Here is a 24,867-nt window from a genome sequence, read left to right as displayed (position 1 = left end):
CTCGCAGCATGGTCGACACGTGGTCCTAGGAGGTCTAAGTAACTCTCCTTCATGCTCGAGAGAAGTTTCCGCATACTCGAGGCTTCAGTTTGGTCGAGGAGTATTTTTTAGCATGTTGAAAATTGTCCGCGAGTAAAAATTGGTCGGCATGTGAAAAAAAAACCAATATTTTTTTTACTCGTAGGTTTAGTCAAAGTAGGTCGGCACGTTATCGTAGGTAATTGAAGGCAATTGAAGGTAGTCGTAGATACTGTTAGTATAGTCGAAGGTGGTCGTGTTCACTCTCCACTATTTGGTATCCAACTTTCCCAAAGCTGGTCGAAGCTAGTTTTCAACAGTTGAAGGAGGTCTTCTACTTATTCGTAGGAGGTGTTCTACTTCGGCGATACAACAAGACCATGACACTTTAAAAAAAAAACTCCTAAACTATGCTAAACTCGAAAATTAGGTCCCCGCAGTGAGACAGGCCCTTTAGCATTGTGCTGAACTAATTTAGAAACTTTATATGTGCAGCATATTGTTGTTAGCAAATTGGCTTATTAGAAAATGCAAGTGAACAGCTATCCAATTGCTAACTTATTTAACATGCAAAACACTATCTGCTCCTCACACCTAGTCTCATGTCTCTTATAGTTTACAGTCTTGTTGATTTATTTATGAGAGCCCTATTGAATATTCGGAACTGATTACTGATGCATGTTTATCATGTTTATTGCAATCTATGATGCAATTTCAAAATGTTGAGTTCTTCATTTGCGAGGTTACAGTGGGAGGGACTAAACACCTTGTAGATGACAAGTAGCCAAGTAAAAATGCTTATTTAAAAAATATTTACTGATTCTATCTGGTGCAACTAACCTTCCAAAATCTGAGATATGGAAGTTGATTGCACCACATGGTGGATTACATATGGATTGGAATGGGATGCAATGACCTGGATGACCAATTCACCAATATCTGATCGAGTTTAGTTTAGAGATGCAGTGTGGAAACAGGCCCTTTGTCCCACCAAGTCCATGCAAAGCAGCAATCCTTGCACACCAACACTATCATACACACATACTAGGGACAATTTACCACTTTACCAAAGCCAATTAACCTACAAACCTTTATGTCTTTTGAGAGTGGGAGGAAACCGGACCACCTGGAGAAAACCCATGAAGACATACAGCACCCGTAGTCTGGATTAAACCCAGGTCTCTGGCTTTGTAAGGCAGCAACTCCACCACTATGCCATCCTGATATTTGGGAATTAAAATGAACCATACGAGAAAACATAATCAGCCCTTAGGACTAACTAGTGTTGAGTTCATAAATAGCCCTAAGGTTTACCTCTGTCAATGGAGACTCAGTCAGAACAACGTAACATTTAAATTGTAGTACAATGCTTTGATCAAGGAACTATTTGAGTCACTCCAGAAGGAGGCAAGGAAATGGAGCAAGAACAGGTCATATAACAGTGTATCTGCTCTCACATTTGATAAGATTATAATGATCCAATAACTCAGTTTAATTGTCCTCTCTAAACCCTGATCTCTCAATAGTACAAACATCTATTTCAACTTTGAATACATTTAATGATAATAACAGTAATTAATAACAGAATTAATGGGATGTGGAATAACATAGAACTAGTTGAATGAGTGATCAATTGTCGGCATGGACTTGGTGGGCTGAAGGGGCTTTTTCCATGCTGTATCTTTCAAACAATTTCTGCTGAAATAACATTTTGGAGGCTTTATTCAGAGGCAGTGTGCCTTCAGAGGCACATCACTAGCTGTATAGTTTAACACAAGGGTTAGAGTAACCCAATTATGATGAATGGTCTTAGACTCAAAGTTAACTCTTGTTTATCTTCCCACAGATGCAGTCTGACCCACCGAGTATTTCCAGAGTTTTCTGTTTTTATTTTAGGTTGATCGAAGTCTGGTATCAGTTGGCAGCTTTGGTGATTCACTACAAACCAAGAGTTGATCTTTGCCATCTTGTTTTGTTTTAGTAGCTAGGAAGTATTTCTACATAAAACATGAATCTTATAGTACAACACAAGATAAACTTAACCCCGAGTGGAAAATCAAAAACCTGCAGCCACTGAAAATCTACATTTAAAAAGGCAAAAAAATGCTGGAAACACTTAGTAGGTCAGGCAGAAAGCAAAGACAAAAGAAGACAGCTGGGTTACACTTCAGGTTTGAGTCCTTATTTAAAAAAAGGGTCTATGATCAGAATTGTTGACTATTTATTTGTCCACAGATCCTGCCTGGTCTGCTGAGTGTTAGAAATGTTAGCAACAAGGAGGAACTCAGAGTGCATTTGAATTAGCTTCCCAAAGCAAATATTATGGAGGCAAGTCGGAAACTGGTTATTTTGGATCTGATACTGGGCAATGAGTCAAGTTTACTAAATGATCTCCTGGGAAGTTGTAATCATGGCATGATTAAAAATTGGCATTCAGTTTAACAGTGAGGACCAGATCTGAAACAGCAGTGTTAAATTAAAATAAGGAGAATTAAGGGATTGAGTTGGATAAAGTGGACTAGGCAAATAGGTTGGCAATTAACACTGTAGACAAGAGAGCGGCAGACATTTAGGAAATGAAATAGGAGAAACAATTATGCATAGTTCTGGTCCTCCTGCTATGGAAAGGATGTCATAAATGGAAAGGATTAAAAAAAAAAAAGGATGTTGCTGGTCTGTAAGGAGTGAATTGTAAGGAAAGACTGGGCAGGTAAGGACTTCTTGTTCCTAGAGTCTAGGATGCTGAGGTTTGAGTTGAGTTGAGTTGACAGGATACTGAGTTGGATGATCAGCCATGATCATATTGAATGGCGGTGCAGGCTCGAAGGGCCAAAAGGCCTACTCCTGCACCTATTTTCTATGTTTCTGTTTCTATGTTTATAAAAATGGATAAGGTGAACAGCGACAGTCTTTTCCTCAGGGTAGGGGAGTTTCAAACTGGAGGGCATAGGTTTAAGGTGAGAGGGGAAGAAGAAGAGTCTCGATCCGAAACATCACCCATTCCTTCTATCTAGAGATGCTGCCCGTCCCTCTGAGTTACTCCAGCACTTTTTTGTCTATACTCAATGGACCCAAGAGGCAACATCTTCTCACTGAAAGTGGCTGGCAGATTGTACGAGCTGCACAGGAAGTGGGAAAGACAGATACAATTATAACATTTAAAACACTAGAACAGGCATATGGATACGGAAGGTTTGGAGGGATACGGGAAGGGCACAGGCATATGGAACTATTTTGGTTAAGCACCTCAGTAGCATGGGACAAATTGGGCCAAAGGCCCTATTCTCTATGAATCAACTACTTTATACAAAGAAAGAGGTTAAAATGAATATAGGCCCTTTTGAGAATGGGGTTGGAGGAAATAGCTATGGGTAACAAGAAAAGAGCAGTAGAGTTAAACCGATCAGACTTTATGATGGAAGAATCTCAGTGATCAAATCTGGAATCACTATCACCATGGCATTAGTATCAGGCAAACAATGAGGAGAAAAGCTGTCAAGTCCTCTGGTTCCAAAGCATCCTAGAATCTTAAAAGTAGCTGAGACAGTGGTAACATTGGTTGTTACGTTCCACAAATCCTTAGGTCTTTGAGTGGTACTGAAGAATTTGAGAATTGTCTCTATGATACAAGTATTCAGAGTGTGGTAGGCAAAACATTGGTAACTATAGACCAGTTAGCTTAACATCTATTATTGTTCAAATGTTAGAATCAATCATGGAGGAACATTTAGAAGATCATGGTAGAGACAAAATGCTGGAGTAACTCAGTGGGACACAGGATCATAATCTGATCAAGCAGAATCAGGAAGGCTTCAAGAAGGGGAAAAGATATCTGACAACTTAAAGTTCTTTGAGGAAGTATTGGCCAGAATGGATAGAGGTGAAGTGTTTTTTGCAATATATTTTGATTTTAAAAAATTGTTCAGCAAGATGCAACACTAATAGTTGCTTCACAAGATGGGAGCTAAATGGTAATATATTAACGTGGATAGAGAGTTGGCCAAAGCAAGAATTTCATTGTCCTATCTGGGACACATGACGATAAACTCTTGAACTTAAACCAAGTTGCAGGAAGCAATGAGTGAGGTTAAGGAGGTTATTTCCAGGTTGGTATCTGTGACCAGGCTGGGTACTGCAAGTGAAGCCGTTTACAATTTATACCAACAACTTAAAGGAAGGAAACCAATGTTGTGCTGCCAGTTTTGAACATTCTTATTCAGCTGGGCCCTTCTAAAAGGCCACGGCTGTGGAAGCAGCTGGGAATTGTTCCGAAAGTGAGCTTTGTCTTTAGTGTTGCAAATAAACAGATGATGATTCAGTTAGGGGGCTCTATTCCAGCTCTTAAATCAACATGGTCTAACCATAGGTACACAAAAATGCTGGAGAAACTCAGCGGGTGCAGCAGCATCTATGGAGCGAAGGAAATATGCAACGTTTCGGGCCGAAACCCTTCTTCAGACTGATGGGGGTGGGGCAGAGAAGGAAGGAAAAAGCGAGGAGGAGGAGCCCGAGGGCGGGAGAATGGGAGGAGACAGCTCGAGGGTTAAGGAAGGGGAGGAGACAGCAAGGGCTAGCAAAACTGGGAGAATTCAACGTTCATGCCATCCGGACGCAAGCAACCCAGGCGGAATATGAGGTGCTGTTCCTCCAATTTCCGGTGTTGCTCACTCTGGCAATGGAGGAGACCCAGGACAGAGAGGTCGGATTGGGAATGGGAGGGGGAGTTGAAGTGCTGAGCCACCGGGAGTTCAGGTAGGTTATCGCGGACTGAGCGGAGGTGTTCGGCGAAACGATCGCCCAACCTCCGCTTGGTCTCTCCGATGTAAATCAGCTGATATCTAGAGCAGCGGATGCAGTAGATGAGGTTGGAGGAGATACAGGTGAACCTTTGTCGCACCTGGAACGACTGCTTGGGTCCTTGAATGGAGTCGAGGGGGGAGGTGAAGGGACAAGTGTTGCATTTCTTGCGGTTGCAATGGAAAGTGCCCGGGGAGGGGGTGGTACGGGAGGGAAGGGAAGAATTGACAAGGGAGTTGCAGAGGGAGCGGTCTTTGTGGAAGGCAGACATGGGGGGAGATGGGAAGATGTGGCGAGTGGTGGGGTCACGTTGGAGGTGGCGGAAATGGCAGAGGATTATTTGTTGTATTTGCCGGCTGGTGGGGTGAAAGGTGAGGACTAGGGGGACTCTGTCCTTGTTGTGAGTGCGGGGATGGGGAGAGAGAGCAGTGTTGCGGGGTATGGATGAGACCCTGGTGCGAGCCTCATCAATGGTGGCGGAGGGGAATCCCCGTTCCCTGAAGAACGAGGATATTTCCGATGCCCTGGTGTGGAACGTCTCATCCTGGGAGCAGATGCGGCGTAGGCGGAGGAATTGGGAGTAGTGGATGGAGTCTTTACAGGGGGCAGGGTGGGAAGACGTGTAGTCCAGATAGCCATGTGGGTCAGTTGGTTTGTAGTGTAATAGCCATGTGAGTCAGTTGGTTTGTAGTGTAATAGCCATGTGAGTCAGATCGCATGGTCTAACCATATCCTAGATTGCAAAATCATTCCGATAACCTAAAATTGTGGGGGGAAAACAAACTGCTAGAAATTTGTGTGTGAGTGAGGGAGTGCTGTAGGGGGAAACCCTCAACACACATTTGGCCACATATTTTGGCAGATTGAACCAGATAATGAATCATTACAGTCACACGCGCGAAGATGCATTGAAAAACTTTGTTCAAATCGTACCATAAATTAGTACAATCAAACCATACACTAGTGCAACAAGTAGTGTAAAAGAGAAAGGAAACAGTAAAGAATTTAGTATTATTTGTTACAGAGAAAGTGCAGATTAAAAAAATGTGTGGGCCACAGCAATGTAGATTGGTAGATCGGGAATCTATCCCTGCACCATTATTTTTACTGTATAGGAAAGAGTCATTGTAATTCTGCAATAAATCATCTCATACAGAGTACACATAAATTTATGCATTTTGAACAATGGATACCATTCATCTCTTTTGTTATCTGAACCCAAAGGGGTTTTCAATTTGTCCTGTTGATCAATATTGTGGAGACAAAACTCTTTGGATGATCAGCCATGATCATATTGAATGGCGGTGCAGGCTCGAAGGGCCGAATGGCCTACTCCTGCAGCTATTTTCTATGTTTCTATGTTTATTGAGGTCTTCCCTGAACCACCCTCCTGCTGTTATAAATATTTGAAATTCTAATCTTCTTCAAAGCATGGATGGCCTCAAATGTTCATGGCAACAAGACTATAATTGGCTGGTGCTGAATCAATGGCTCTGCACAAGGTTTTCATCTAACTCCAGTCAATTTCACCATAATCACTGTTTACCAGAATACTTTAATTTTTATTTCAATTTAATGATATAGTTAAAATTTAAAAAATAACTATTTTAAGAGTTATATTTGAGACAAGAACTAAATGTTTCACATAATGCAAGTCTAAATTCTTCCAGACATGTAAATAATCCATCTCTTTGTACATTGGGGCATAGGTCCATGTACCTCCAGACTCCACAGACACCCAGCCAAGGAGGTTTGTGCTGCGTTATTCGATCATTCATTACATTGTCTCCAAGAATCATCAACAGCTTCCCAACAACTTACTGGACTGGACTTGGTAATTCCGAGTAGGATGCGTGCAAGTCATGTGTCATCTTTTATCCTGAACTGTGGAAGGAAATTTATGTGGCCTGGGGAATGCAGATAGTCATCAGTCACCAATTCAACTTATTTTCAACCCAGTCCTTTGTAAAATGTCTGGTTTGAGCAAATAACAACTATCAAATGATAGAGAGCAGTTGGTAATGCTAAATGTTGACAACACAATTAATTAATAATGAGAAATGGTAGCATTTTATCTAAAATCAATATACAGTGCAAACAGGAAGTTGTCAAGTTTAGACTATTAATCATGCTTTATTTCAAACCAACCACCACCAACCATTTTCTGCGCTTTATTTCAAACCAACCACCACCAGCAACCATTTGCTGTGCTTTATTTCAAACCAACCACATTTTCATTTTCAAACCACATTAAGGGCACTCAAGGTCAGTAAAACCACACTCACAGTTTAGTTGACATGTGTTCAGTGTTATTCACAGCTCAGGCTGAGATGTGACCCTCTCGCTCCCCCATCTTGCAGAGACTGACTGAGGCACTCAACACTTCCGTGTATTATAGTCCCTCTGGAAGCGGCTTGGCCTTCAAGAGAGATAATCTCAACATTTTTAAAACACTAATAACTCTTTTATTTTTTATCGATGGGAAAAATCCTCTTGTCCTGCGCAGCGGAGGGGGACTCTGAGTAAGATGGCCAAAGATCACAGCCGTAAGTGGCAGCGTTTTTTCTTAAATCAATATACAAAACAACAGGAAGTGGTCAAGATCAGACTTTTAGTAATATAGATAATAATACTGGCACATTCCAACTTAGCTATATTTTTAAGAGAGCTGCTGGAGAAACTCAATAGGTCAGACAGCTTCTGTGGAGGGAAATGGACTGACAACATTATGGCTCAAGACTCTTCATGTGGACTCAAAACCTTGAACATTCTTTTCCCTCTGCTGATGCTGCCTAGCCCGTCCACTTCCCCCTGCAGCTCATTTTATGCACCAGATTCCAACATCTGCATTCTCGTCTTTCCATTAGCCAACGGCATCACAGCAAGGCCTCTACCATAGAAAGTTCAGATGCACTTCCCCAGCTCCAAAACTCCCTGCAATCTGAATCCACCACACAATTCCCATCCTCCCGCACAAAGACTCCCAACATCACTGGCAGATATTCACATCTCCCTGGTCTGGAGGTTATGGTTTGAATCTACTCAGTGTGTAGACTTCCTGTTTGGCTGGAAGTTCAATCTTTCAGTCAAGCAGGTTGTTGGGAAGGAAGTCTTTCAGTGAATACTCCACTCTAGACTAGCACAAGGGCACAGCTGGTAGAGCAGCTGCCTCACAGTGCCAGGGACTCTGGGTCAATCCTGACCTCGGGTGCTGCCTGTGTGGAGTTTACATGTTCTCTCTGTGACTGCATGGATTTCCACCAGGTACTCTGGCTTCTTCCCACATCCCAAAGACAAGCGGGTTATGTCCATGTCCCACTTGGGTGATTTTTTAGGAGACTACAGGCGACTGGGCTGTCGCCACATGGTCGCTGGGTATCGCCTGTATGGTTGTGAGTAGTCTCCTCAGTCGCCCAAAGAACCGTAACGTTTTTCTGGACGGCGCCACAGTCCTTATTCTTAAACTGCGAGCCCTGGTTTTGGACTCCCCCAACATGGGGAACATTTTTCCTACATCTAGCCTGTCCACTCCCTTAAGAATTTTATATGTTTCTAAGATCATCCTCTCATCCTTCTAAATTCCAGTGAATACAAGCCCAATTGATCCATTATTTCATCATATGTCAGTCCCGCCATCCCAGGAATTAACCTGGTGAACCTACGCTCCCTCAATAGCAAGAATGTTGTTCCTCAAAATAGGAGACCAAAATTGCACACAATACTCCTGGTGCGGTCTCACCAGGGCCCAGTACAACTGCAGTAGGACCTCCTTGCTCCAATACTCAAATCCTCTTGCTATGAAGGCCAGCATCTACAATAGACAATAGGTGCAAGAGTAGGCCATTTGGCCCTTCGAGCCAGCACCGCCATTCAATGTGATCATGGCTGATCATCCACAATCAGGAACCCGTTCCTGCCTTCTCTCCATATCCCTTGACTCCGCTATCTTTAAGAATTCTATCTAACTCTCTCGATGCTTACATGCTTACTTTAATTGACTGATGAACAAGAACCCCCAGATCCCATTGTGCTTCCCCTTTTCCCAACTTGACACCATTTAGATAATAATCTGCCTTCCTGTTTTTGACACCAAAGTGGATAACCTCACATTAATCCACATTAAACTGCATCTGCCATGCATCTGCCCCCTCACCCAACCTGTCCAAGTCACCCTGCATCCTCATAGCATCCTCCTCACACTTCACACTGCCACCCAGCTTTGTGTCATCTGCAAATTTGCTAATGTTACTTTGAATCCCTTCATCCAAATCATTGATGTATATTGTAAATAGCTGAGGTCCCAGTAGTCACTGCCTGCCATTGTGAAAGGAACCCTTTAATCCCTGCTAATGTTACTTTGAATCCCTTCATCTAAATCATTAATATATATTGTAAATAGTTGCGGTCCCAGCACCGAGCCTTGCGGTATCCCACTAGTCACTGCCTACCATTCTGAAAAGGACTCGTTAATCCTTACTCTTTCTTTCCTGTTTGCCAACCAATTTTCTATCCATGTCAGCACCCTCCTCCCAATACCATGTGCTCTAATTTTGCCCACTAATCTCCTATGTGGGACCTTATCAAATGCTTTCTGAAAGTTCAGGTACAGTACATCCACTGGCTCTCCCTTGACCATTATCCTAGTTATAACCTCAAAAAACTCCAGAAGATTAGTCAAGCATGATTTCCCCTTCGTAAATCCATGCGGACGTGGACCTATCCTGCTACTGCTATCCAAATGTGCCGCTATTTCATCCTTTATAATTGACTCTAGCATTTTCCCCACCACCGATGTCAGGCTAACTGGTCTATAATTCCCTGTTTTCACTCTCCCGCCTTACTTCTGCAGTTCTTTCATAAACATTTTATCCCCTTTTACTAATCCCGTTTTCTAATGCATTGTACAAAGTAGCCAGACTGGTTATGGTATGCAATTGGCATGCAATTTCAACACAAAGGAATGCAAGAGGCTGCAGAGAGTAGTGTTCTCAGCCCAAACCATCACAGACACAGTCTTCCCCACCTTCAAAAGCATCTATATGAGGTGCTGTCTTAAGATTCAAGGGATTCCTAGGAAGGCAGCATCCATTATTAAAGATGCCACTATCAGAACCATGCCCTCTTCTTGCTGTTATCAACCAGACAGGTATGAGTTTTAAGGGCTCACTCACCAGCTTTTGGAACAGCCAATTTCCTGCAACCATTACATTTGTGAACCAGCCTGTACAACAAAAAGGTAGACACAAAATGCTGGAGTAACTCAGCAGGGCAGGCAGCATCCCTGGAGAGAAAGAATGGGTGACGTTTTGGGTCTTTTGCAAGAATTTCAATTTTATGTCAGTGCAGTTTTATTGCAAAGACAGTGCCAGCTCCGTTATCAGTAAGCAGTATTGACCCATTCCAACTGCAGGGCTGAGAAGTCAGTGTGAAAATGAACTACCATCTTGCTGCATCATTGTGGGACTATGCCTCAATTTTGAATGGGGAGGAGAAAAATACCACTGGTTTTCTCTGCCTCAAGTCAAACCTGAAGTGCAGTTCCCTGGTCCAAAGCAAGTTTTAAATTGTTGTGCTCACTCTATTTGCACGAGGGAATAAAACAAAGTAGTTCTCTTTAATTAAACGAAAAATCATCTGTAATCTTCCTTGTCGTGCAATAACCCGAGAGATATTTCTGATATTTCCAGTGCCAGCCTGGAAGCAGCCAGTTCTATACAACTTTAGTCACTGTCCATGCAATCCAGTGCCTGCTTTGAGACAGCACTGGCTGGCAAATCTCATCGAATAACCTTGTTGCAACAAACAACAAATTGGTGAGCCTTTCAAGCCATGGTGGAGAGCATAAACAACTTCTAGGTTGAAGAAAGTGTCAGAGGAAATCAACCAGTAGCTAGCTGCAAGCAGTTTTTGATTGTTTTATGTAATGACAAGGGTGACGGATTAGGGGCAAGGGCCCTTTGTGCTGATTAGTGCCTGTTCAGCTGTGTATGGTTAAAGGAAGTATTGACTAAAGTGTTCAGTTCCAAAATGATAACAATGGCTTTCAATTGCCATTGACTTTCTAACCTGCCTGGTCTTCGGACTTTCGGGGATTTAAGCCCTTCTTTTAAGGGCTTGTCCCACTTGGGCATCATTTGCCCGTCATTTACGCGACATCCTAAAAATTGGTTGGCGCTTCGTGATGTGCGCGTGAGGCGTGGTGGCGTATGCAGTGAAGCGCGGTGCCCCAGGATTTTGTGAGACTCACAATCCTCGCGCGCCACCTGCGTGAAATATCCCTTGCGCACGCTGACGTACTGATGGTGTACGCTGATGTACGTGTAGCGCGTGGTGATGCATGGTTACGCACTGTGACGCACGAACTTTGCCTATGCTAATTTATTATGCGCCACCGTCCGTAACCATGTGCCGCCCGTGCCATGTGAGCGCCGCACCACGTAACCACCCGGGTATAAAGCGAGCGTAGTTTTGAAAAATTTTCACCATAATATCTTTGATTTTCACTGGGAAAATCCATGCCACGGAGATCAGACTAAGTACGAATTATATCGCAAATGGCTCCCAAACAATGCAGGGCCCACAAGAGCACTTGGCACGCGACTGGCGTACTGCTAGACGATTTTTGCGCGACAGTCACTACCGGCCTGTCGCGTAAATGACGCCCAAGTGGGGCAGGCCCTTTAGATAGCACCTGGTGCACTATTGTGCACCACTAATATACTTTTGTGTGCTTGTTGAACCTGACAAAGGCAAGATACAACATCCAATTTTTGACCTCCCTACTCTCAGTAAAAATGCAATGCAGGGAAATTAAGGGAGAAATCAATTGATGATCTACAGTTATCCACTAAAAATTTAGCAATTTTAACAGAGTACCAGATTGGCTAACTGCCTAGAATGACTACATAAAAAAGTTTCTCCAGCTTTTTTGTGTACATAAAATCTATGATGGATCGAGGTGAGTTAGTGCCCTATGAAATAGAAGCAGGAGCTTCACCCCACCACATCTACACTAGCCATCAAACATCTAATTTGCACTGCTTCACTACATTAATCCCCACATCCCAGGTTAAAATTAAACCTGGGTCTCTGGTCGTGAAGCAACGCTCAACCTGCTTTGCCACTGCGCTGCTTTATAATCACGAGTTTCGTTACAGTTTAATTCTTTGCCTTTAGCTCTGAAAGAAGGCATGCTGAAAATAGATCAGCCCCAACAGCAGATGGGCACAGCCTAGAGCAGCTAGAACAAGGCTTCACTATCCGGCAGCCAAAACGGCAGCACAATGAAAAACAACAGAACAGATGAGAGAATGTGCTCTTGTGGGCAGTGGAACAGGGTCTCGAGCCAAGCATGTACCAGGGCAGATTCCAAACTGACACAATCATGGTTATGCTTGCGGGAAGTTTGCCCTTTTTCAGTAAAATACTTTTCCCAGTACACACAACAATTTGTATTATCGGTCAGTGCACTCCAGTCAACTGCTCCCTTGACTTACAGAGAAGAGTGAAGTAGAAGGGTGTACATAGACCAAACAAATTCAAAGGGAACTTGGCACGACGATTGACTTTTGGCTTGTTCAACAAGCTGTTTGATTCCTGGAGCCAATAAAAATCTCAACTTCAGCCAAAAATGAGCCATGGCCCCAGCTTCCTTACCACATATGGTTCCATCTGAGTGGTATTGTCACAAGCAAGATTTTTTTGTATTGAACACACTTTACACCTCATTTATTAATGCATTGCTCACTCCCAAAGCTATGATATTGATATTTTTTATTTTGCTTGGGTTGGGGATTTTATTGGAGTTTAAATTTTTAAGAGTTTCTCACTTGCACAGGGTCATTTTAACTGGTGAGATTGTGGGCTGGTATACATTAATATCACGAACATGAAGAGCCTGGTGATCAAAACTGCTTGGGTTCATCTAAATTTTGCTCTGTGGATTCTTGCACCTGATTACCAAGGTATCATATGGAAACAACCAAGTAGCAGGAGGATGTTTAGGAAGGAACTGCAGATGCTGGTTTAAACAGAAGATAGACACAAAAAGCTGGAGTAACTCAGCGGGTCAGACAGCATCTCTGGAGAAAACATCACCTATTCATTTTCTCCAGAGATTCTGTCTGACCCGCTGAGTTACTCCAGCTCTTTGTGTCTAAACAGGAAGAATTTACCTTAGTGGACCAGATTTTTCTGGGTGCTGGAATAGCTTAAAAATGCCATCACCGACCTACGCATGTGCACACTTTTCACATTTGTTTCACACGTTCACAGGTGTGGTGGAATGGGTGCTGAAAAACATCTTGTCGGCTGCCAGGGGTCAAATTTCAGTGAGATTTTTCTCCTGCTCCAGCCTCTGAGCTGGGTTTGAGCTGCACTGCCACAGTTATGAAAGCAAGATTGGTTGTTACACTACCTTCCGACTTGCACATCACCATATTAATTTCCTTCTTTTGGTCAAGTAATATTTCTAGCCGGGTTTTACACGCTTGCATGCACTTCCACAAAAATAACAGAACCATTCAGTAGTGTTCCCTCAGGCTACATTCTCAGCTTGCACAAACAATCTCATCTCTATTGGAGGGAGTGCTTCAACTCAATAAAACTGCAATTATCTGGTAACTGCCCTAACTCTGCTAAGAAAGCCAAGGATTCACTCGGCACTCAATTACAAGTATTGTTAACAGTTGGCCATTTCATTTCCAGGTGGGTTCTAATTTGGTTATGGTGCAACTGATGAACACTCATGCATTTCATGTGAGGACTTTCTGATATGCTACTAATATCTGCTCATGAGGCCAGACAAAAATAACAAACATATAGCAGAATCTCAACTTTCTTAACTCCAGTTAATCTTTCAAAACCAGTTCTTTATATCATGTAACATCTCCATTCTTTACATATGGTATTTGCTTGGGTAGGGTGTCAGTGTTTGTTTGCTCACTTCGAATCATGGTCACACAGTGGAAGAACAAGCTGCCCCACCCACTATAACCTTCAAGTACACATCAAGGTGACTTTATTTTTCAGAACTCGGCCTTCTGTGCTGTGGCATTTCTAGAGCTCGGCTAAATGCTTACACATTATGAGGACACTCGATTCAGGCGGTGCATTCCGGTTTTCAACTATCGTCTGGCAAGCCATCCAGTCTCTCATTACTAAGGCATTCAGGGCAATATCGTCGTGACACACGCACGCGCACACACACACACACGCACAGACAACACACACACACACACACACACACACACACACACACACACCACGCACACGCCCACGCGCACACCCACGCACACACCACACACCACACACACACACAACACACACAGACAACACACACACGCACACCCACGCCCACGCACACACACACACACACCACGCACAGACAACACACACACGCACACCCACACCCACACACAGACACCACACACCCACACACCCCCACACCCCCACACCCCCACACACCCACACACACACACACACACACACCCACACACACACACACACACACACACCACCCACACACCACCCACACACACACACACACACGTATTGGCATATCCTTGCTGCACCCAGCAATTAGGACATGACATAGTACTCCAGTTCTTCTCTCCGAAATGATGCTGTATGCCAAAATAAAGCAGTTTGCACCCCATGTCTCAGGAGTTTAGAAGAATGACATGATTGAAGCATTTGTTTCTGAAGTAGCTTAACAGATAGAGGGTGCTTTCCCTAATGGACAAGATTCAGTTCAGGAGCAGAGTCTCAGGACAAAGGGTTAGCCACCAAACCAATTTCTTTGCTCAGAAAGCTATTGATACAAATGATTATACACAATTCTATTCAGCAGCCAAAATAAAATGTCGGATTACAGTAGGATCTAGGGTTGTGGAGGTTGGTCAGGAAGGTGGGCAAAAACCAGATGAGCCATGAACGCTGATGATAGTGCAGGGTCCAGGAGCTGTGTGGTCTGCTTCTGCTCACATTTCTATGTTCTTAGGACTTCACTTCCCGGTGGATTCAGTCCTGTGGAGTGAATCACACTTTGACGTGGCAAGGAGATTGGAGAGAAAGTATGTGGGCACCAAGAAATGCCATAAAAAGAAAATTATATTGAACTACCATTTCAGAAGGTAATTATGTTGTCCAAGCAATATTACATCTTGATGCTCCTATAATTTGATTTTGCTGGAAGCCAGACTGAGTCAATGTTTGAAGAACAAAATAAATTTGAGCTTTGCACAGGAGTGGCTTCCCTTGGCCCTTTGACAGATACATTTAAAAGATCTTTCTCTGTACAGCATCGCCACAAATACCACCCCTCTTAACAGAGGAGAGCTGGAAAAGGCTCTCCAGCTTCTCCAAAAGCCACAAAGCCTCCTGAGAGTGGCAGAAGAAACGGGAGAGCCTTTATAGATTGTAGATCAGCAAAGAATAAAGTGTGACTTTTATTGCAGAAAATGGTCAGGAAAAGCAGGCACCAGAAACAAAATTGTAACACTGCAAATAGAGATTTGAGAACCCGAGATGTTCTCTCTGCTCCGAAACCCTTCAGCACGTGAAAGGTATAAAGCATGAGATATTAGAAGACAAGGAATCGCAGATGCTGGGGTTTGGTACAAAAAACCCACAAAATGGTGCTAGAGGAACTCACTGGGTTAGGTAGCATATGTGGAGGCAGAGGAGTAGTCGACAGTGCGATAGAAAATAAATTGTCAACTTTCCCTTTGCCTCTACAGATTTTGACTGACCGACAGTTTCTCTTGCATTCTTTTAAGCAAGTTAACTGTTTCCAAAAATAATATTTTATTCAGAATATAAAATATATCTATACACAAAACTAAAATTGTGCAAAATCTCTTCATACATTTTCAATGTCTCCACATTAAACTGTGTTATGCTCAATAATGTTCATAAGTTATAGCGACAGAATTAGGCCATTTGGCCTTAAGACTGCTCCACCATTCAATCATGGCTGATCTACCTTTCCCTCTCAACCCCATTCAAGCTTTCTCCCCATAACCCCTGACACCCGAATTGATCAAGAATCTATCAACTCTGCCTTAAAAATATTCATTGACTTGACAGGCTTGTGTGGTAATGAATTCCACAGATTCATCACCCTCTGACTAAAGAAATTCCTCTTCATCTCCTTTCTAAATGCAAGTCCCTTTATTCTGAGGCAATGGCCTCTGGACCTAGACTCTCCCACCCTCTCCACATCCACTCTATCCAGGCTTTCACTATTCGTTATGTTCCATACCCAACTTTAAACAAAACAGCCTCCAAATCAGAACAGGGAAAGACACAAAATGCTGGAGTAAATAACCAGTCCAGGCAGCAACCTTGGAGAACATGGATAGGTGATGTTTCAAGTTGGGACCCTTCTTTAGAACACTGGTTTGTCTTTGGACAAGCAGGGTGGAGATAATGGCAAGGCCCCCCCATACACTTTATCTCCAAAGATGTTCACATCTTAACCCAGTCATTTGCCAGCCTACCTGCAGGAAGTGGCAGGTTGATGCTGGACAAGGGCAGAAGAATGGCAGATGGCGTCAAATACAAGCTCCGTGATAAGCAGACACCTTCCAGGAGAGGATTTGTAGGGCATATTACAACTGCAGCATGGGAAGCTAGAACTCCAAAGAGCCAACCTCTATTATAAAGTTTCTATCTTGGATCCCAAAAAGTAAACATTGCCACAGCAATTCCAGCTCCAACAATCCAGGACAAAGAGCTTTTTAATTACCATACAATAATAAAAAACTATTTTACACGATGCTAGCAATCACAAGCCATTTTGCAAGACCATAATTTGCAATTCTGTGCTTACTTCAACCATTGTTAGTGCATGAATAGTGGCTATGAGGCCTGTCACAAGACTGTAATTAGGCTTGAGGAATCAGATGACATTACATGTTGCTTGTTCCCACAGTTTATATCATCACCATCTAGTCCCCTCCCATGTCAATCATCCCTCCTTCAATATTTACTTAAAATATTGTCCACCACATTCATTCTTCCTTTCCACAGTCCAAACTTGTCAATCAGTAACACCCAACAAAGTAATAAAACAACAAAAAGGCACGAACTCAACAGGGTCAGGCAGCATCTCTGTGGAGCATGGAGAGGTGATACTTCAGGCTGGGACATTCCTTCAGAAATTCTGTCTGATCTACTTGTATTCAGAAATATTTTATTCCTATACGTGCCGCCAATTCAGATTCCACATCTCATTACTGCTTAGATGTTTTTTAGTATTAAGTCATTCCAACTTTTATTTTGCGACAGGAATTGAAACAAAGAACATTTTTGAGTCAAATGTTTATTAGCTTAAACTCACATCCGGGACCATGAGAAAAGCAAGGATATTGGTGCTTGACTTTCCACTTTATCTTCACATTGAACTCTCTAAACACCACACCCACCAAGCATCTTGAAACAGGAAGGGTGATTAGGTCAAGGCAAGTTGATTGTCATATACACCAGTGCAAGGAAGGACCATTACAATGAAAATCTTGCTTGCAGCAGCCTCACAGACACATATGGTAAGACACACAAAAACAAATTATAGAAACATTTCTAAACGAAAGACCTTGCAAAAAGACATCAGTGTTCAGTTCAGTGCAAGACACAATTAGAAGGTAAATGTCCATGGTAGGGCAAGAAGTGGGCAGTAGCATTTTTTTTGTTGCAAAGGTAGGGTTGTGTAGGTTGGTTAAAGAATCTGATGGTCAAGAGTCAAGAGTGTTTAATTGTCATTTACCAGAAACAGGACAATGACATTCTCACTTTCTGCCACTTAAAAGCCCCATCAATACAATAACACACAAGCAAGTACACAATTAATACATATATTAATAATCAGTAATTTGGTAACCACAATTCCAAAACCCAAGTCTAGAGTGCAACCAAAAAAGTCCATGCAAGATCACAGTTGCTGAGATAGTGATTAGCGTTCAAGAGCCCGATAGCTGTTGTGAAGACGTTGTTTTTGAACCATGTGTTCATGGTTTTCAGGCTTCTGCCCAATGTAAGTAGTGGGGTGAGAGCATGGTCAGGATGGTGCAGGTATTTGACGATACTGGCTGCCTTTTTGATCCCTACAAATGTTGGAGAGGTCAGTCCCCATGATAAACCCGATAATGTCTCAGTAGCCATTTCTGAACCCAATGGCATGGTAGCCGCTCGTGTAGATTGTTCCAATGGTTAAATGGGTTGTGCCTGTGATAGACCGGGTTGAGCCCATTACTCTCTGCAGCCCGACACAAAATGCTGGAGTAACTCAGTGGGACAAGCAGCGTCTCTGGAGGGAAGGAATGGGTGACGTTTCGGGTCGAGACCTTTCCTCAGACTCCAGAGCGAGTTGTTACACAGGACAGATGCAGAAAAATCCAGCCCATTGCAGCTGTTCTTCCAGTCAGAAGAAGGGTCTTGACCCATCCTTCTATTAAGAGATGCTGCCTGTCACACTGGGTTACTCCAGCATTTTGTGTCTATCTTCAGTTTTAACCAGCATCTGCAGTTCCTTCCTACACTCACTGCTGTGTCTTGTGTTAGAAACATAGAAAATAAGTGCAGGAGGCCATTCGGCCCTTCAAGCCAGCACCGCCATCCATTGTGATCATGGCTGTGTTGCTGTGCATTGGAACTGCCACACCAAACAATAATGCAATCAGCCAGGATACTTTTGACAGTAGCACTGTAGACATTTGTTAGGCTATTTGGAGACATATCAATCTCTTTAAACTTCTTGTAAAATAGAAAGCACACACACTCTTGAAAGCAAGTGCCTTTTACATGATTACATTTACATACTGGGTCAAGGACAGATGATCCATGACGTTAACAGGCAGGAATTTGAAGTTACTAACTCTCTCCACTGCAGAACCACCAATTAAAATTGGCACATGATCTTCCCATTTCCCCATTCTGAAATCAGTACTTAGTCCCTCGTTGACATTCAGCGAGGGGTTGTTTCGTGCAATGCAAGGGTTATATAGACTTTTCAGCCAAGATGGAACGGTCTACTAGAAGCACCACATGTCAAGTAGGCTTGGTTAGAAAATGAATTGGATGCTTGGGGAAATGCTTTGGCTCACTTAGAAGAACCAGTAACCCATAGGGCCACCTGCAAGGACGCTGAGCAAGTAGATAAGATATTTTTTTCTTTCTCAGAGATATTAGAAACTAACGAAGCTTGGTGTAATAAATAACCCTCATTTGCAGTACCATGAAGAACAGTTAGTTTTTGAAAATATGATCTGCTGTGATCTGTAGATTAGGGTAGAAGTGCGAGCTCACTGGACTCCGCCTTAGGGGGATGGAGGGGGAGGGAAAGACTTCACCTTGGACCGAGATCTGGAATGGTGCCAGGACCTTAGAATACTCTAGACCAGGAATCTCTGTGAGACTACTCGCTGCCGACTGGTGCTCAAATCAGTGAAGACTTTATGAGCAGAAGGGCGTGAGATTTGTTGCTTTACTAATGCAGTTTACCCGAATAAATAGTTGTTGTTTGTAAACCCAAAATGTTCTTTCTCCATTCATTGATCCAAATCCTCAGTACGTTTTTCCAGCAGTCTCCATTTTTATTTTAAATTTCCAATATCTGCAGACTTTTGATTTTAATACCCATCATATTTTCCTTGCTCTAAAACAGAAATGTTCACAATTCAATACACCATCAGTTCACTAATCATTGTCATATACAACTGAAGGACATACAACATACAAATTTTGGAGTGAAGATTAATTGAGGGATGTGTGGGCAGGTGTATCATCAAAACAGTGCAATGCTCAGGCACTTATTACCCTTTCCACTGTGGTATCCCAAAAGCGATCTTTGATCATTTCTTGAATGTGCATGGTTTAAACAACGAATACAATTGATAATATAACCCATTTAAGTTTGGTTAAATAGGTTATATTATCAATTGTATTCCTTATTTTGCATTCCTCGAGGCAGAAGCTATTCTATGTGAGGCTTTAGTCAACCTGTCCTCATACTACAAAGAGAATCACCAATCCATCCAAAACCCAAGTCTACGCCTTCCACTTGAAGAATTAGAATGCAAATTGAAGGTTGAAGATCAATTGGAATGGAGTCAGATTGGAGCACAGTGACAACCCAATTTATCCGGTGTGACTCTCGATTGCTTAAAGGAAAAGTCAGTTCCAGAAATGCTCTTCTTAGTTAGCTGAATACCTCCAAATGGGGAGCAAATTCTACAACCATGCGATCAATAGCTTTGGCTCTCTGCTTCTCCGCTGCCAATAGACAATAGACAATAGGTGCAGGAGTAGGCCATTCAGCCCTTCGAGCCAGCACCGCCATTCAATGTGATCATGGCTGATCATCCCCAATCAGTGCCCCATTCCTGCCTATTCCTTATTCTTAAACTGCAGCCCCTGGTTCTGGACTCCCCCAACATCAGGAACATGTTTCCAGCCTCTAGCGTGTCCAAGCCCTTAACAATCTTATATGTTTCAATGAGATTCCCTTTCATCCTTCTAAGCTCCAGAGTGTACAAGCCCAGCTGCTCCATTCTCTCAGCATACGACAGTCTACGCTGCACTCCCTCAATAGCAAGAATGTCCTTCCTCAAATTAGGTACCAAAACTGCACACAATACTCCAGGTGTGGTCTCACTAGGGCTCTGTAAAACTGCAGAAGGACCTCTTTGCTCCTATCTTCGATTCCTCTTGTTATAAAGGCCAACATGCCATTCGCTTTCTTCACTGCCTGCTGTACCTGCATGCCGAGTATGCCTGTGCAGTATGGGAGCATTCAGCTCATGCAAGGAAGATTGACCCTGTGCTAAACTCAAGCTATCGCTGCATCAGTGGATGCATGAAACCTACCAAGACTGACAACATCTACCTACTCTCTGACATTGCACCTCCTGGAATCAGAAGAGCTGTACCTAGTCAAAAAGAACGCCTCAGACAATCAGAGGATGAAAGACCACCCTTTGCTACCTTAGCGTTTGAAATTATGCAGATGTTTCCTCTCTTCTGTCCATCGTTCACTAGGCTCACACTCTGGGAAGAGAGACTAGAGAAATCTCCAGAAGGCATTCACATGGCAATCGATCCCTCTGAGAAACTCCCACCAGGTTCTGACCAACCATGGACAACCTGGCCCAGTCTCAACAGACTGCGGACAGGCATGGGAAGGAGCAAATCGAACATGCTGAAGTGGGGGATATACTGAAGATGCGGCAGCATGCGAGTGCGGATGGGGCGTCTAGACAATGGAACATCTCCTGAGCTGTGACATGCGGCATGACACTTGCACTGTAAAGGATCTTGCAGAGGCCAACGACATGGCACTAAAATTTGCTCACTATTTATTGGCGAACAGTTGTGTGATGACACAAAATAATATAATTTTGGTTTGCAGACTACCCGATCAGTTTACAAGGTCTGGATTACCATACTCTTCAACACCAGTGCCATTCTGTACTCATTCCCAGACAGGACTGCATTCCTGATCTTTGAACCAGAGAATGTTCTACTTTCTATGCCTAGAATGGGGTGGACATTATTTCCCAATGGTTGAACTGATGACATACACAGCTTTGAAAAACACTTCAGTCCTTCATGTATATTCTGTAAACCCCAAGACTTGGCCACATGTACAATGGCAACAACAATATAAATATTGCACATTCACGATGGGTGTTCAGAGGGGAACGCTTGAAGAGTGGGCTGCGTCTTCCTCCAATCAGGGCGTACATGGATGACATGACCAAATAACAACAACAAAAGCATGCACCAAACGCCTGCTGGATAAACTCCAGGAAAACATCAAATGGGCACGAATGGAGATTAAATCAAGCAAATCCTGCAGTATTTCCATCGTCAAAGGCCGGCTCACTGACGAAAGGTTCCGCATCAACAACGAGACAATATCAACTGTCCAGGAGAAGCCTGTCAAAGCCTCGGGCGATGGTACACCGCATACCTCAAGGATGCAGAACAGGTGGAACAACTCAGGCAGGATACAATCAGTGGCCTCAAGCAAATCAACAACACTGCTCTCCCCAGGGAAGCTGAAGCTTTGGTGCCTTCAATTCGGTCTACTGCCCCGACTCATGTGGCCAATTACCATCTACGAGGTCGCTTTATCCCATGTCAACCAGCTGGAGAGACTGGTGAACTCACAAGTGAGGAAGTGGCTTGGACTACCATGATGCCTCAGCAGCACAGGGCTCTATGGGAATGGAGCCCTCTCACTGTCAGTCTCAAGCCTGGTGGAGGAATACAAATGTGCCAAAGTGAGGCTGAACATGACACTAACAGAATCCCGGGACCCAATAATAAGAGGTGTCGCTCCAACCCTAGCAACAGGGAAGAAATGGACTCCAGCAGCAGTGGTACTGGATGCAAAATCCACCCTTCAACATCGGGACATAGTGGGCCATGTCCAACAAGGCCGAGGGGGCTTTGGCCTGGGAGCAATGAAACCTACCTGGCAAAAGGCTACTCCAGCTGAACGTCGGCACCTGGTGGTGGAGGAGGTGCGCCACCAGGAAGAAGCAGCCAGGTGGGCCAAAGCCATATCCCAAGCCAAACAAGGCCGCTAGGTGATGTGGGATGGTGTTGAGAGGAGGAGGATCACATGGAGAGAGCTGTGGACCATGGAGTCAAATAAGTTGAGCTTCATTATCAAAGCCACATATGACGTCCTTCCCTCTCCCACAAACCTAAATCTTTGGCTGGGAGAGGATCCAGCCTGCCCCCTGTGTGCAGTTCCAGCAAACCTCAAGCACATCCTGGTCGGTTGTAAGACCAGCCTAACACGAGGCAGATACACCTGGTGCTGAGGTGTTTGGCAGCTGAACTCGAGTGCAAGAGTTACCACCATGCCTATCAATGCCCAAATAACATTCCCGCAAATACCATCCTTCATCCGGGAAGGAGAGAAACGTAGGACTAACCCCTCGCCTCTCAACTCATGCCCACTGAACGCAGCCAGGGGCTGGGAAATGCATGTTGACCTAGGCCAGAGGCTTTCGTTCCCAGTTGAAATCGCAGTTACCAACCTGCGGCCAGACCTCGGTCTCTGGTCCAACTCCTGTCGTCGTGTTTTCATCATTGAGCTGACGGTCCCATGGGAGGAGGCGGTGGACGAGGCTTATGAAAGAAAAAAGCTTCAATATTCAAACCTTGCAGCAGAGGCGGGGAGAGAGGTTGGAGGGTAAGGGTGTGTTCAGTGGAGGTGGGGTGCAGGAGCCAGTTCCACCGCAAGGCTCCTGAGGGAAGTAGGAGTCAAAGGGCAGGCACAAAGGAGGGCAATAAAAGAACTTGCAAATGCCGCCGGACGGAGCAGTCGCTGGCTGTGGCTGAAGAGGAAAGATGCTGTCTGGGCTGCCACATGACCATCTAGAGGCTAACAATAAGACACACACCCAGGTCTGATCACCCTGCGGTGGGCCTGCCTCGACTGAGGGTGTCTTGTGATGAAAGGCCGAAACACCCAGTGACGTTGAGGTGCACAACTGAAGATGCGTCTGATTGGTAGCAAATCACCTAGTGGTCTTACCCAAGAATGTCAATTGTAGTGAAAAATCTTAGGGATTGTAACATCCAGTCCTACTAATCAATCTGAACATCCTAAAATTATGTAAAGAAAACTAGGAGTGAAAAAAAATTTAATTACCACTGGAGTTGTAAAACCCTTCGATTAGAATGATTTAAAAAAAAAACCATTCCAACATCTAAACACCGGGCTTCAGCCCCATCCTACCCTTTCGGGCTTTGATTGCTGCATTTTTTTTTCTTGGAAAACTCGCTCAAAAAACCATGGTCTTCCCTAACAGGTTATATTACAGTAAATTTGGGAAATATCCTGCTATTTTGACTAGGTAGAGAGAAAAATAGATCAAATTTCCAGCTCCACTGCCATTAAAACCAATAAGAGCCTTAATACCAATGTCTTTAAGTATAGAAAAAAATATATAAATATCTGAATAAATTAAGTCATTCACCCTTCATTCATCCCTCTAGTTTCTTCCCCCCCCCCCCCCAAATAATTTCATTCACCCTCAGGTGAACCATTCACCAGTTTAAGAAGCACTGATCTAGGTTCATGTGACAATAAAGCTGCTAAAAAACAAAATATAAAACTGCTGGTGCTGGAAATCTGCAATAAAATAAAAGCTGGAAATATTTAGCTCATGCAGCATTTACAGAGCAACAGAGTTACTGTTTCAGGGTAACGACTTTCCATCAGACTTTTCTAAAAACAGCTGCTCAAACTAAAAGGTTAACCTTTTCATTCTCCTCTCGGTGCTGCCCGACCAGATGAGTAGTTTCATACTTTCCTCCATGACACTTCCTGTCCTCTGATGATGCTCCTTGTGCTCATCTCTGTGAAACCCCCCTTTGACATCAGCCCGAAGAAGGGTCTCGACCTGCAACTTCACCTATTCCTTCGCTCCATAGATGCAGCCTCACCCACTGAGTTTCTCCAGCATTTTTGTCTTCCTTCAATTTTTTTCAGCATCTGCAGTTCTTTCTTGAACATTTGGATCTCCTCCATGGCTTTCCCTGCAATCACCCTCCCAGCCACAGCTTACTGATTGCACAATGAAGAGCTACAGATCCTGACTGCCTGCCCCACATTCTCTGCTGTGTGCCATTTATTGCAGCCTTCCAAACTGTAAACCAAGCAACTAGTGTTACAATCCCAACCAAAGGCTGCAACCACAACATTTATCAGATTCTGCACTACCTTGCTTTCTTATCCAAGTCAAGTCAAGTGAGTTTATTGTCATGTGTCCCTGTATAGGACAATGACATTCTTGCTTTGCTTCAGCACACAGAACATAGTAGGCATTTACTACAAAACAGGTCAGTGTGTCCATATACCATAATATAAATATATACACACATGAATAAATAAACTGATAAACTGATAAAGTGCAAATAACAGATAATGGGTTATTAATAATCAGAGTTTTGTCCGAGCCAGGTTTAATAGCCTGATGGCTGTGGGGAAGTAGCTATTCCTGAAACTGGTTGTTGCAGACTTCAGGCTCCTGT

General features: G+C 43.5%; 1 long non-coding RNA gene across 1 annotated transcript; it reads left to right on the top strand.

Annotated features, from left to right (window-relative positions):
* Positions 1-2,126: 2,126 nt before the first annotated feature.
* On the top strand, positions 2,127-21,644 carry LOC116977113. The gene is made up of 3 exons (XR_004413123.1): positions 2,127-2,137; positions 17,519-17,524; positions 21,507-21,644. It is a non-coding gene; the product is annotated as an uncharacterized LOC116977113 (long non-coding RNA).
* The last annotated feature ends 3,223 nt before the right edge of the window (positions 21,645-24,867 follow it).

The sequence above is a fragment of the Amblyraja radiata genome, chromosome 9, assembly GCF_010909765.2.
Source record: "Amblyraja radiata isolate CabotCenter1 chromosome 9, sAmbRad1.1.pri, whole genome shotgun sequence".
NCBI lineage: Eukaryota > Metazoa > Chordata > Chondrichthyes > Rajiformes > Rajidae > Amblyraja > Amblyraja radiata.
This window is presented reverse-complemented; position numbering and strand designations above follow the sequence as displayed.